The sequence below is a fragment of the Gnatocerus cornutus genome, chromosome 5 (assembly GCF_029298725.1).
Source record: "Gnatocerus cornutus isolate USDA-ARS CGAHR chromosome 5, icGnaCorn1.1, whole genome shotgun sequence".
Lineage (NCBI taxonomy): Eukaryota > Metazoa > Arthropoda > Insecta > Coleoptera > Tenebrionidae > Gnatocerus > Gnatocerus cornutus.
The window spans coordinates 9,616,788-9,629,006 of record NC_142237.1 but is presented as its reverse complement, the minus strand read 5'-3'; the positions used below and the strand labels follow the sequence as shown (position 1 = coordinate 9,629,006).

The following is a 12,219-nucleotide window of genomic DNA, read 5'->3' as shown; positions in this document are numbered from 1 at the left end:
TCGATTAGCAAAACGTCGATAATAAAGTCGATATTGATTATGAAAGTTCACAGTGCTTACTAACCCATGATGGGAAAATTAATTATTGTTATTTAGGAAATTTGTCGAAATAGTTGCACTGGATGTAATTGCAGATTGTCGAGGGTGAAGCAATGTTGAGTGAGAGCTTGTTTAGAAAAAAAGATCGTTGACTGGCGCACGAGGTCATCAATTTTGCGATTTTTTATGACAGTGACAACTTTTGTTGGTACACAACTGTTTCAAAATCAAGTTGAAGAGAACTGTTATTATCTCGGAAATAATAAGATATAAATTAATAGCGGACTTGTGAATGAGCGATTTATTCCTCATTTTATGGCTTTTGTAAAAGTTGAGCAAGAGATACATAAAAACGCTCTTCTTTCATTTATATTTTATGTTGTTTGGTTGATGTCTTATTGCAATTATTTTTTGTTTCGAAACGTGCTATAGATCTTGTTGGTAAATTTTTATTGCGGATGTTCTTTAATAGTGAACGTGCTTATTTAAAGAGAGTACTCGTTTGGGAGTTCCATTAAAATTGTAATAAAAAATGCATAAATAAATAGATATTTACATAACAAGTGCGGAAAGTGCCAAATTTCGCACGAGTGTGATGCATTATAAAATGACGTAAGTCAATTTTGACAGAACTGTGCGGATATATTCATATCGCACGTGTGACTTTTCCTTTCGGAAATAGATGTACGAAAGCATCAGCATCCGGAGGAATTTTCAATACTTAAAGCAGTTTTAAAGAAAAGGTTTTCAATGAGTACAAAGCGGCAACAACCAAAACTCAGGAAAATATTTTTTTTAGGATCGGATGGTTTCAACGATTTTAAAAAAGAACTTTCGACGTTTGGTTAACTTTTCTAAGGCGCATCTTTAGGAATGATATGAACACGGAACTATTGCTCTTGAACTTCTCGATTCCCATTGAGCACATAATCATCCGCTTTTGAAAAACTGATTATTCAGTATGACACTTATTCTTATTTTCCCAGATGATTTCTCTCTGTTGATGTCGTCTTAAATAAATTTATAAAATTAACTGTCGTGTACTATTTTCTATACTGATGTGTAACGCTGGGATTATATTCATCCAACTATCAAAAAAATATGCGCATAATCTGCACACATTTTTGATCAAAATATGCACCATTTTATTAGTATTAAAAATATGCAAAACATATCGTTGGCTTAAGTTGTTAAGTTGCTAAGTCCATTTCTAAATTTCTAACAGAATAGTACAGCGTTGAATCTTTTTATGTGTTATTATTTTAGAATTAAGAAACATTCTACTTTTATTCCCCAAATTTTCAAACCCCAGATTAGACTACAAATAAGTAAAAAAATTAAATTTCTCGACCTCAGTTAAGCCGATGATATGGAAATTCTTAATTTAAATACATAATGTTTAAAAAAAATATAAAATTTTTATTTATTTATTGTTAAAGTACAGATCTTTTACAACATATGAATTGAAATTATAACATTTATCTATATATGAAATATTTTTTTTTCCATACAGGGTGTACCCAAATTAAGTGCAAACATTTTAATCCCAATTTCAGACAACGCAGTTTGATATAATGGCAAAATCAGAAAAAAAAAATGGTAACGATTTGTGTAGTTTAGTAGCATTTAAGTTACTGCTGAAAAAAACAAATTTCTGTGTTTAAATTTTTGTCTTTAATGAAATTTGTCATTAACTGCTTGAAACAAATTCTTTTGCTATGAAATCAATTATAACTAAGAAAAATGAAGAAGCAAATGTCTCTATCTTTTCTTTCTTGTCTGAAGAGTCAACATAGACTTTGAATCTTTTCTGGATATTTTGATCTCTCGTCTTCTCAACTGTCTAAAAAATATTGTTGAAACTTCAGCCCATTATAACACTCAATTTTATTCTAAAATTATTATAAAAGGTGCATTTACACTTTCAATCTCAATCTCAGCCAGTTTGTGCAATTAAATTGTTACGTGTAAGTATTGTAAGTGTTGCATTGGCCTAAACTTTGCGCAAAATTTGCACAAACTGCCTAATTGGGTCTAAGCAAAATTGGAACTTTTAGGGTACGTTTACATTATCAAACCATTTGAGGAATTAAATATGTAGTTACTTGTAAACGCTGGCTAGAAGTTTGTGCAAAATTTGCCCAAACTACCAAATTTGACTTGAAGCTAAATTTGTCTCCACAGAAAATTGGCATTTTTTGATGTGTTTATCCGATATTAACTACACTTTAAGGTTCTTAGGAATGTAAAATATCTAAAATGAACCTATTTGATTAACTACGAGATTTAAATTGGAGTAATAGTTTGTACAACTTACTTTAGCGTGTAAACGGGGCTTAAAACCTCAAAAAATTCTTCTAAAGCTGTTCTTATAATAATAATTCTCATAGAAAGTGTACATTCGCTTATCCTAAAAAATCAAAACTAAAAATAATTTCAAACTATGAATTTAATTTCCCAGTTAGGTAACAAGTAGATGTGATTAGTAATTGTTCTCTTTATATCCGATTAATTACGTCCTTGATATAGTTTGTACCATCAAAAGGCCTTTCACAGTTTTATTGCTCAGATTAATTATTACAGTTCTATCAGGTTTTAAAATTTTCTTCGTTTTCAGGATATTTATAGAATAAAATTCGTTTCACTTTTTTTTCTCGCTGACAGAAGTAAATATTATGTAACTTATCCTGTATTTCCATCGAACGTTCGCTGGAAGGACAAGAAAACTGATTTGAGCTAAATTAATACTGTCACGTTGGCCGAAAAATCAAAAGTCTCGCTGGTAACAATAACAATTTTATTGTGCACTATGAACACTCTCGTACTTCACAATTATTCACTTTACAGGACTTCCAAATACTAGACTATCTACAATCCTATCGCTACTCCCCTATATACAGATATTCCCCTACTACTAGCCTAATGCTGGAGCGCTGCGAGAATATTCGGGGGTTCCGCCTATGACTCAGCGACCTTCTAGAAACGGCGATTCTCGAAACGCACGGAACATTCCAGCGCTGGCGCTCGAAGCTTCCAGAATCTTCTCGTAACACTGCCCCCCTCTTAGTTCTGATCGTCCCGATCAGACCAAACACCTGATTCTCCGTGATATTTACAAAGTCTATTTAGATGAACCACTTTCATCTTTGAACGGGCGCTGCGTTGGATCCGATACACCACGTCGTTGATCCTCTTGATCACCTTATACGGTCCCTCCCATGTAGGTGTCAACTTCGGAGATAGGCCCTTCTTTCGCCGAGGGTTGAATAACCACACCAAGTCTCCTTCGTTGAATCCTTCATGATTAGCCGTCACATTATATCTGGACCGCATTCTGTCACTAGCCATTTTGATCCTCTGCCTCACAAGGTGGTGTGTATCCAGTAGGGTCTCTCTCAGGTTGTCGACGAATTCCGGTACTTCCTTTCGTTCCGCCCCAGGCGAACCAAGCAGAAGATCACAAGGGAGACGCAGCTCTCTTCCAAAGATAATCTTCGCTGGTGTTTCTCCCGTGGTTTCATGAATGGCAGCTCTGTAGGCCATCATAAACAAGGGCAGTCGACGATCCCAATCCCTCTGGTGCTCTTCCACTACCTTGGACAGATGTTCCTCCATCGTCTGGTTGAATCTCTCGACCATGCCGTCGGATTGCGGGTGCAAGGGTGTGGTTCGAGTCTTCCTAATTCCCAGCAGCTTACACATCTCTTGAAAAACGCCAGACTCAAAATTCCTTCCTTGATCGGAATGCATTTCGAGTGGAACTCCAAACCTGCTGAAGAAATTATCCACTAGGACTCGAGCTACTGTTGTGGCTTCTTGGTTGGGAAGGGCATACGCTTCCGGCCATTTACTGAAATAATCCTGCACAACCAAGATGTACTTGTTGCCGTCATCAGTTTTTGGAAATGGCCCGGCCACATCTAGAGCGATTCTCTCGAACGGGGCTCCCACGTTGTATTGTTTCATGCCTCCTTTAGTTCGCGTTCGAGGTCCCTTGCTCGCCCCACAAACTGAACATCTCCTACACCATCGTTCGACATCTTCCCGGCAGCCAACCCAGTAATACCGCTGCCTAATCTTACTTAAGGTTTTGTTCACTCCGAAGTGAGCGCCTGATGTCCCGTCATGGACCTCCTTGAGTACTTGGGGGACTCTATTCTTGGGCACTAGTAACTGGGAGGTTACTTTCTTCCCGTCTGCGCTTTCCCAAGCCCTTTTCAGTACCCCATTTTCTACTAGCAGTGAGTCCCACTGCGCCCACATCGCCTTCAACCCTGGACTCTTTTCCGAGACATCTTCCCAACGCGGCCTTCCATTATCCGCTTCCTTCCACTCCAGCAGTGGCCCAATTTCCTGGTCTGCCTGTTGATCCTTCCGAAGATTCTCCGTAGTCCAGTCATCATCACAACCGATAACCATCCTGTTTACCGGCAATGGCCCTTCAATCTTCGCGCACTGCTTGCAATCTTTGCAAGGTCTTCTAGAGAGAGCGTCAGCGTTATTGTGTTGCTTTCCTGGTCGATGTTTGATTTTGAAGTGGTATTGCTGTAGCCGCTCAATCCACCTAGCCACTTGTCCTTCGGCGTCTTTCATCTGTAGTAACCACGTAAGGGCAGCATGATCAGTCCTTATCAAGAACTCGTGGCCAAACAAGTATTTGTGGAAATGCTCTACAGATTTTACAACGGCCAGCAATTCCTTTCTTGTAGCGCAGTAATTTCTCTCTTGCTTGCTCAACACTTTGCTGTAGTACTCGATCACTCTCTCTTCTCCATCCTGCACCTGCAATAACACTGCTCCAATGCCGATGTTACTGGCATCTGTGTCCAAGACGAACTTCCCATGAGTCCTGGGGTAGCTCAAAATCGGGCTAGTGCACAAAGCTAACTTCAGTCGCTTGAAACTGCTTTCGCAGTCTGATGTCCAGTTGAATGATGCCTTTGCTTCCGTTAGTTTGTGCAGAGGTGCAGCAATGTTGGCGAAACCTTCTACAAACCGCCGATAATAGGTGCAAAGTCCAATAAAACTTCTCACATCGTGCTTGTCCTTGGGTCTGGGCCATTCCTTAATCGCCTGAATCTTATCTTCGCAGGTCTTGATTCCTTCAGATGACACCGTATGCCCCAGAAACTCCACTTTCTTCCGAAATAGATGGCACTTTTTCGGATTAAGTTTCAAATTGGCACCCCTAAACCGGTCTACCACTTCTTGAAGGTTCTTCAGGTGTTCATCGAAGTTTTTACCCATGACCATAACGTCGTCTAAATAAACCAGACAAGTTTTCCACGTCAATCCACGCAACACACATTCCATTAGTCTTTCGAATGTAGCGGGTGCATTGCAAAGCCCAAAAGGCATAACCGTAAAGTGGTACAAGCCACTTCCCGTGGAAAACGCTGTCTTCTCCTTGTCTTCGGGATGAAGTCCCACTTGCCAATATCCACTCTTCAGGTCTAAGGTTGAGAACCACGTCGACCCCGACAGAGTTGTGAGAGTGTCGTCAATCCGGGGTAATGGAAAACTGTCTTTCTTGGTAACATCGTTGAGTTTTCGGTAATCCACACAGAATCTTGTACTACCGTCTTTCTTGGTTACAAGCACAACCGGCGAAGACCAAGGACTGTTGGATTCTTCAATAATCCCTTCTTCTTGCATGGATTTTACCAACTGTTCGGCCTGCTCTTGCTTCGCCCACGGTAACCTTCTCGGTGCCTGTCTGATGGGTTGATGGTCGCCCGTATTGATTCTGTGTTGAACGATGTTCGTTCTTCCTAATGGTTCATTCTCAACGGCGAACACGTCCTTATTCTTCTTGATGAAAGCCTGCGCTTTAAGAGCCTCTTCTTCAGAAAGGTCACTCGTGTCTACCTCCAGCTTTAACTTTTTCACGGTCTTCACGTTTTTCTTTGATGGCTGTGCGTCACTTATTCTGGAGATCGGAACACACACAGCAACTAGATCGCCCTTCTTGATCGTGACTGGAGTAGGGTTGATATTCGCCACCCGCACAGGTATTTCTTTCGTCACTTTTACTAGTGTCTTTCCAACAAGAATTGGTTTTGTCATGTCTCTAGTCGGTTCAATCATTCCAACGCAGCTCCCAAAGTTACTTCCTAAACGCACACTTATCACTTTCTCGCTGTTCCCATCCACACAAGTATTTTCACAGGCGAACGCTTTCACTCCATCTTCTTTTACTTCTGGGGTCGATAACACAAAGCTTTCGGTTCCAATCTTGAGGATCTTCTCGGTGTGATTAAAGGAAATCCCATGTCGTCCAATAACATCCATTCCCAGGATCATCTCATCCTCAATTCCTGCCACCAGCACCCGATGCCGAAACTTCATACCTCCCAACTGGACCGTGACCTCTGCCTCGGCACTTACTGTGGCGACATCTCCCGTGACTGTTTTTAAAATAGCACTCGTTGTTTCCAGAGATGTCCTGTTGTCCAACATGTCCTTTCTCACAAGGGAAACCATGGCTCCGGTGTCGACCGTCATCTTCACTTTTCTCCCATTCACACTTCCTTCAATTATCAAACTCTCAAAATTCCTCTTCAAACGCATAACGGAAATAACTTTGGGGCTTGTGCTCTCCCCAGCCAGTGTGTGCCCCTTGACACTGCTGGGCTTTAGTTTTCCGACTGCTGAGGACGTGACTGGGGACCGTTCTGGTCGTTCCTAGGAACAACCCTACAGTCACGTTTAAAATGGCCTGGTTTTCCGCAACGATAGCAGGTCTGGCTAGTTCGCTGCTTCAGTGCCATCCGTAGCTCCCTGTTTTCCTTGAGGATGTCGTTTAGCTCGGCTTTCGTGACGAAAGCGGTAGGTGTTGCCTCTTCTTCGTCAATACCCACACCTCGAATTCGTCGGTAATCGGGGACGTTCACAGAGCTCTTGAAAACGGCTTCCACCTCTAGAGCGCGCACCAGAGCTTCTTTTGCGGAGTGATAGCTGCCCAGTCGGACCGTTCTTTGTATTTCTGGATCTCGAATCCCTTGCAGGAACGTATCCACAGCTAGTTGTTCCACAAAATTCGCCGGAGCCGAAGGGTAGGCGAGCAAAACAAGGCGCTTGACACTTGCCTCAAATTCCTGCAGAGACTCTCCAGTTCTCTGCCGCCGCGTCTTGAGCTCTGAGACGTATACTTGCTGCAGGTGTTGGTTTCCAAATCTGGCCTCTAACGCTGCCATCAGCTGGTCGTACCGCTCTTTGTCTCGACCTGGAACTGTCTCTAGCAGGTCCAGAGCCGCCCCTCTCAAGGAAACTATCAGAAATGAGGATTTTTCTTCTTCCGACCATCCATTTTGTTTGGCCGCCACTTCAAATTGCAGCTTGTAATTGTCCAGTGAGGTCGACCCATCGTAAGTCGGAGGTTTCATTTCTTTCGTTGTGGTCAGACCGGTCCTATTTGGAACTTGACGCCTTAAGCGAAGTAACTCATTTTCCATGTGCTGTTTAAATCGCTCCAGATCTTTAACTTCTTCTTTGACGCCTTGTAGTTCTCCCTCAACGCCTTCAAGACGCTCTGCTACTTCTTCTTTGACGCCTCGTAGTTCCTCCTTGACGCCCCCTATGCACTCTTCTACTTCTTCTCTGACGCCTAGTAGTTCCTCCTTAACGCCTCCTATGCACTCTTCTACCTCTTTTTGAATTTCATCGACCTTAACCATAATGGCTACGTTCATGTTTTGTTCCATGTCTTTAAGCTGGTTCAGGATTGCTGCATTCTCTGTTTGTCTTCTTTCTTCTTCTTCCAGTTTTTCTCTTTGTCTTCTTTCTTCTTCTTCTAGTTTTTCTTTTTGTCTTCTTTCTTCTTCTTCTAGTTTTTCTTTTTGTCTTCTTTCTTCTTCTTCTAGTTTTTCTTTTTGTCTTCTTTCTTCTTCTTCTAGTTTTTCTTTTTGTCTTCTTTCTTCTTCTTCTAGTTTCTCTCTTTGTCTTCTTTCTTCTAAATTTGTCTCCAATTTTGCCATCATAGTGGTCATCAATTCTTGTAGCCCCTCCATTTCTGCGGCTTGCTGTCTGGTTTGAACAGGCATAAAAATTGTCCACAATCAGGTAACAGTGTCACTGTCCGGTAATGTCACGAATTTTCCGATCGAAAATTCCAGAATTTTCTCGATCACAATGCTGGACGAGATCCCACTTTCTGACACCAGTTGTCACGTTGGCCGAAAAATCAAAAGTCTCGCTGGTAACAATAACAATTTTATTGTGCACTATGAACACTCTCGTACTTCACAATTATTCACTTTACAGGACTTCCAAATACTAGACTATCTACAATCCTATCGCTACTCCCCTATATACAGATATTCCCCTACTACTAGCCTAATGCTGGAGCGCTGCGAGAATATTCGGGGGTTCCGCCTATGACTCAGCGACCTTCTAGAAACGGCGATTCTCGAAACGCACGGAACATTCCAGCGCTGGCGCTCGAAGCTTCCAGAATCTTCTCGTAACAATACGTTCTTTGATTTCTTTGTTACCTTTTCACTATTCTTCATCTTCTTCTTTCGGAGCTCTAGAATTTCAGTCACACCATAGAAAAAGTTAAGATTCTGCAAGAACTATTTCGTATTGACCTGATGGGAGTGTGGGTAAACACGGAAAATGATGAGGTAAAAAAACGAAAAAGTGAAATTGGAATATTATCATTATTTTCTCATCAGGTCTGACAGTCGTTATGTATAATATTATTAGCATTTTCTAAAATTATAAGTCTCATCATCAATATCGACACTATTAACGAAGTTTACAACCTTGTGATCCGAAAGATAACTTCCAAGCAGCATCTCCTGACCTTCAAGCATTTAAATCTGGGACAACCCATTTGTTAATTGTCAGCATTTAATTGTTAACTCATTTTAATGAGCACCCTGATCCTCTAATGAGCGTGGAACTGCAGCGTACTCCCATCAATTACCGTTGTATAAAAAAAATCCCAAAACAAATTGTTCCGGTCGATTGTATGTAAATTTCAAATAAATAGATACTTATTACTCACATCTCTAATAAATTTAAAAAATACTTTCTCAAGAGTGTTGCAATGGAATCCTCGAAATCCATCAAAAACACGCACAAAATTAATTCCATCAAAAAACTGAAAGTTCGAAGAAGCGAGTTTTCTTCCTATCATGCTTCCCATCGGTAATGAGTAGAAATATTCATGTGTTTGTTAATCTTTAATTAAACTGCTGAGGCGTAACGCTAGTTTTCAGATATTGATGGTATTTAATGGTTAGATAAATTACATGAATTTCGTCACTTTATGTAAGCTGTGCGTACCAGTTCTAGGTAAATGTGTCAATTATTTAGAATATGAGGAAGTTGGAATGATTAAATAACTAGGTTTTCTGCAAAATCATAACAATTTTCTTCTTGTAAACAACCGCGATCTTCTTCTCTTCGTCTTTACTTGACATGTCTTCCGCATAATCTTCGGATTTCATGTTCTCGTATCTGCACTTTCACACTATCAGGTGAAGTAGGTGACATGAAGAATCTTTTCTATACTTTATTACATGACAATCAACCATCTGTTCATTACCTTATTTTTATTGCTAATAACACAGAACACACCACCATATCTGTCATTATAGCAAATCTATCAACAAAAGTGAATGGCGTTAAATTTTAGAGTCCATATAAAATTCATTCAACACATCAAAGATTTCACGTAACTAATTCAATACTTATTTTATTTTGAAATTATTTGTCACTTTTACGTTGTTTAAGGGCCACATTACATTTGTAAATACATAAAATGGTAAAATAAGGAAAGAGACGACAATGAATCATATTCTTCACCTACTCTATAATTATCAGTTTGACTACCAATAAATATCAGACGAGCGTAAGAGTGGCATAAAATTTACACTTAAAATTGCACAATAAAATTTTGGTACACACATGGTTATTAATTGCGTCATAATTACTGTGTAGGAGCATTAAATTTTGATAGCTTGGCTCCCAAATCGAAGTGATAGTTATACACTATGACCTTTATTAATTTTAGTTTTTTTTTTCCGTGTTCTCATAATAAAAAATCGGAAATCATAAGAACAGGAAAAACAGTAGCGAGAAAATTTATTGCTCTTATCCAGAAGGTCCGGTCACTTTGAAATTAAATTAAATTGAAAAATCTGCCCACAATTTGATTTTTTTGCTGTAGAAAATTCTGGAAATGTCTGGAAACGTATCAAAATTTCTAGAATACGAAAACGTTTTAAAAATCGTCAATAGCCAAAAAGAAAATTTTAGTTTTAAATTACATCCACCATTTTATAGCAATAAGATATCAATTCCTACAAAATATTCGGACAAGTCTCTATGAGTAGGTAATAAATAATTCCAATCGATCGGCACACCCAAAAAAATTTCCGCGAAACTTTAGCATCCTTGAGAAACTTTATAGATTTCCTACTTATGGTTTTAATCAGAACGCTTTAATTTTGAAATTAAATAATTTTGTGCATAAATTTATAACAAAGAGCCACAAAACAGTAGGAATAAAATGAACATTAATGAAATTGACGAATTATAAAAGCAAAAAATCTTGTATTTCTTCAGATCATTGTGTTACACAAGTGAAGTTGGATTCGAGAAGAATAACATGATGAAATAATGTGAAAACATGGAATGTGATTTTTTTTGTATTCATGTTTTACGTGGTGACTGTTTGAACTAATGCCAGCCCAATTTAAATACATTACCTACATATTCCACTTGAGATCCTATTTTTTTTTCAATTAGTCGAATTTAATAAGCTTTAAACACTCTTATTATTAAAAGTTAATTTTCAAAAATGTAAAAATAGAAGAATAAGTACAAGAACAAATAATTAACAAAAACAAAAAATAGTTTTGTTCAAATTACAACTCTACTGGAATCCGTACTGTCACTGCACGGCGCGAATTGTTCTAACCCAAGGCACGGGCACTCCATAGGATGAACTTTTCAGCTACTTTACCTCCATCTATAAAAATCTGGCCTTAACATAAATTATTGTTTCCGGCTTCTGATCTAGGTGGCGCTTGGTATTTTAATTCAAGCGCAGCAGTCGTTGACAGATTCTTGGAATTCAAATTTGTGCAGAGTCTGCAAATTTGCACTTGCATTTTGTTTTGCACTTTCGTTAAGAGTGTTTTCCGAATTTCCTTGTGTATTTTCTTAATTTCGTTTTAGTTTAGTGTCTAATGTAGTGATAACGTTGTGTAGTGTAAATAATTTAGTAGTTTAATTACCCAAGTTAACATTATAATGTTGTTTGTGAATATGACTACAGGAGGAACAGGGTGTTGTGTTCCTGGGTGTGGTGATAATATGTCCAAAAAGTAAGACTGAAAATCATTTTAATATATTACGATCTAATATGAACCAATATTTTCAGAGTACACACTCCATCTGACAGAAATGTTACTAATATTTGGCTTCAGCGGATTAACAATTCCAGGATCGGCGATTCCACCAAAAACTTCAAGTTTACTTGGGACATTTTGATTGAAAGTGGTTTTATGGAAGCACACTGAAATTTTTTCCACTGTCTGCTTTAAATTTGGCCTGGTAAATAATTGTTAACTTGGGTTGATTGTGGTCAATCCTTACGAATGATCTTACACAGATAGTGTATTTGTATACATGTAATTATTGTTAAATTTATATGGAGTACCAGCGTGTACCTCCATTTTTCACATATTCTAGTTTATGCTTTTCTTTTTAAATGTATACGTTGGGAGATTTAATTGAATTTGATACATTTCCAACATACAATTTTTTCCTTTAAAACATGAAGTGGATTTTATTATTCAACATTTTCTCTTAGTTGTTGAAAACGTGTTTGTTTAGTAATTAATTGTTTAATCATCATATTTTGAGTTTATCATTGTATAGTTTGAACCATATGATCCTGAATTAGGTATTGAAAATGTGGGATGTGTTAACACAGTTATCATAACTCATTGTTTCCAGTACTTGTTATTGCGTTTATTACTTTTTAATATACACTTTTATTTTATATTTTGTTTTGTTTTAATTTCTATCAAATCCATAAAAAGAAAAAATAGCAAAGATAAAAACCTATTCTTAAAATAGCAAAGACAAAAACCAATGTTTTAGTTAGCAAAGACAAACACCACATTTGGTGTGGTTGTTGTCTAGACTCTTCAAAATAGTACG

At 38.4% G+C, this 12,219-nt stretch overlaps 1 long non-coding RNA gene across 1 annotated transcript; it reads left to right on the top strand.

Annotated features, from left to right (window-relative positions):
* Nucleotides 1-11,056: 11,056 nt before the first annotated feature.
* Nucleotides 11,057-12,058, top strand: LOC148174248 (uncharacterized). The gene is made up of 2 exons (XR_015770100.1): nucleotides 11,057-11,378; nucleotides 11,435-12,058. It is a non-coding gene; the product is annotated as an uncharacterized LOC148174248 (long non-coding RNA).
* The last annotated feature ends 161 nt before the right edge of the window (nucleotides 12,059-12,219 follow it).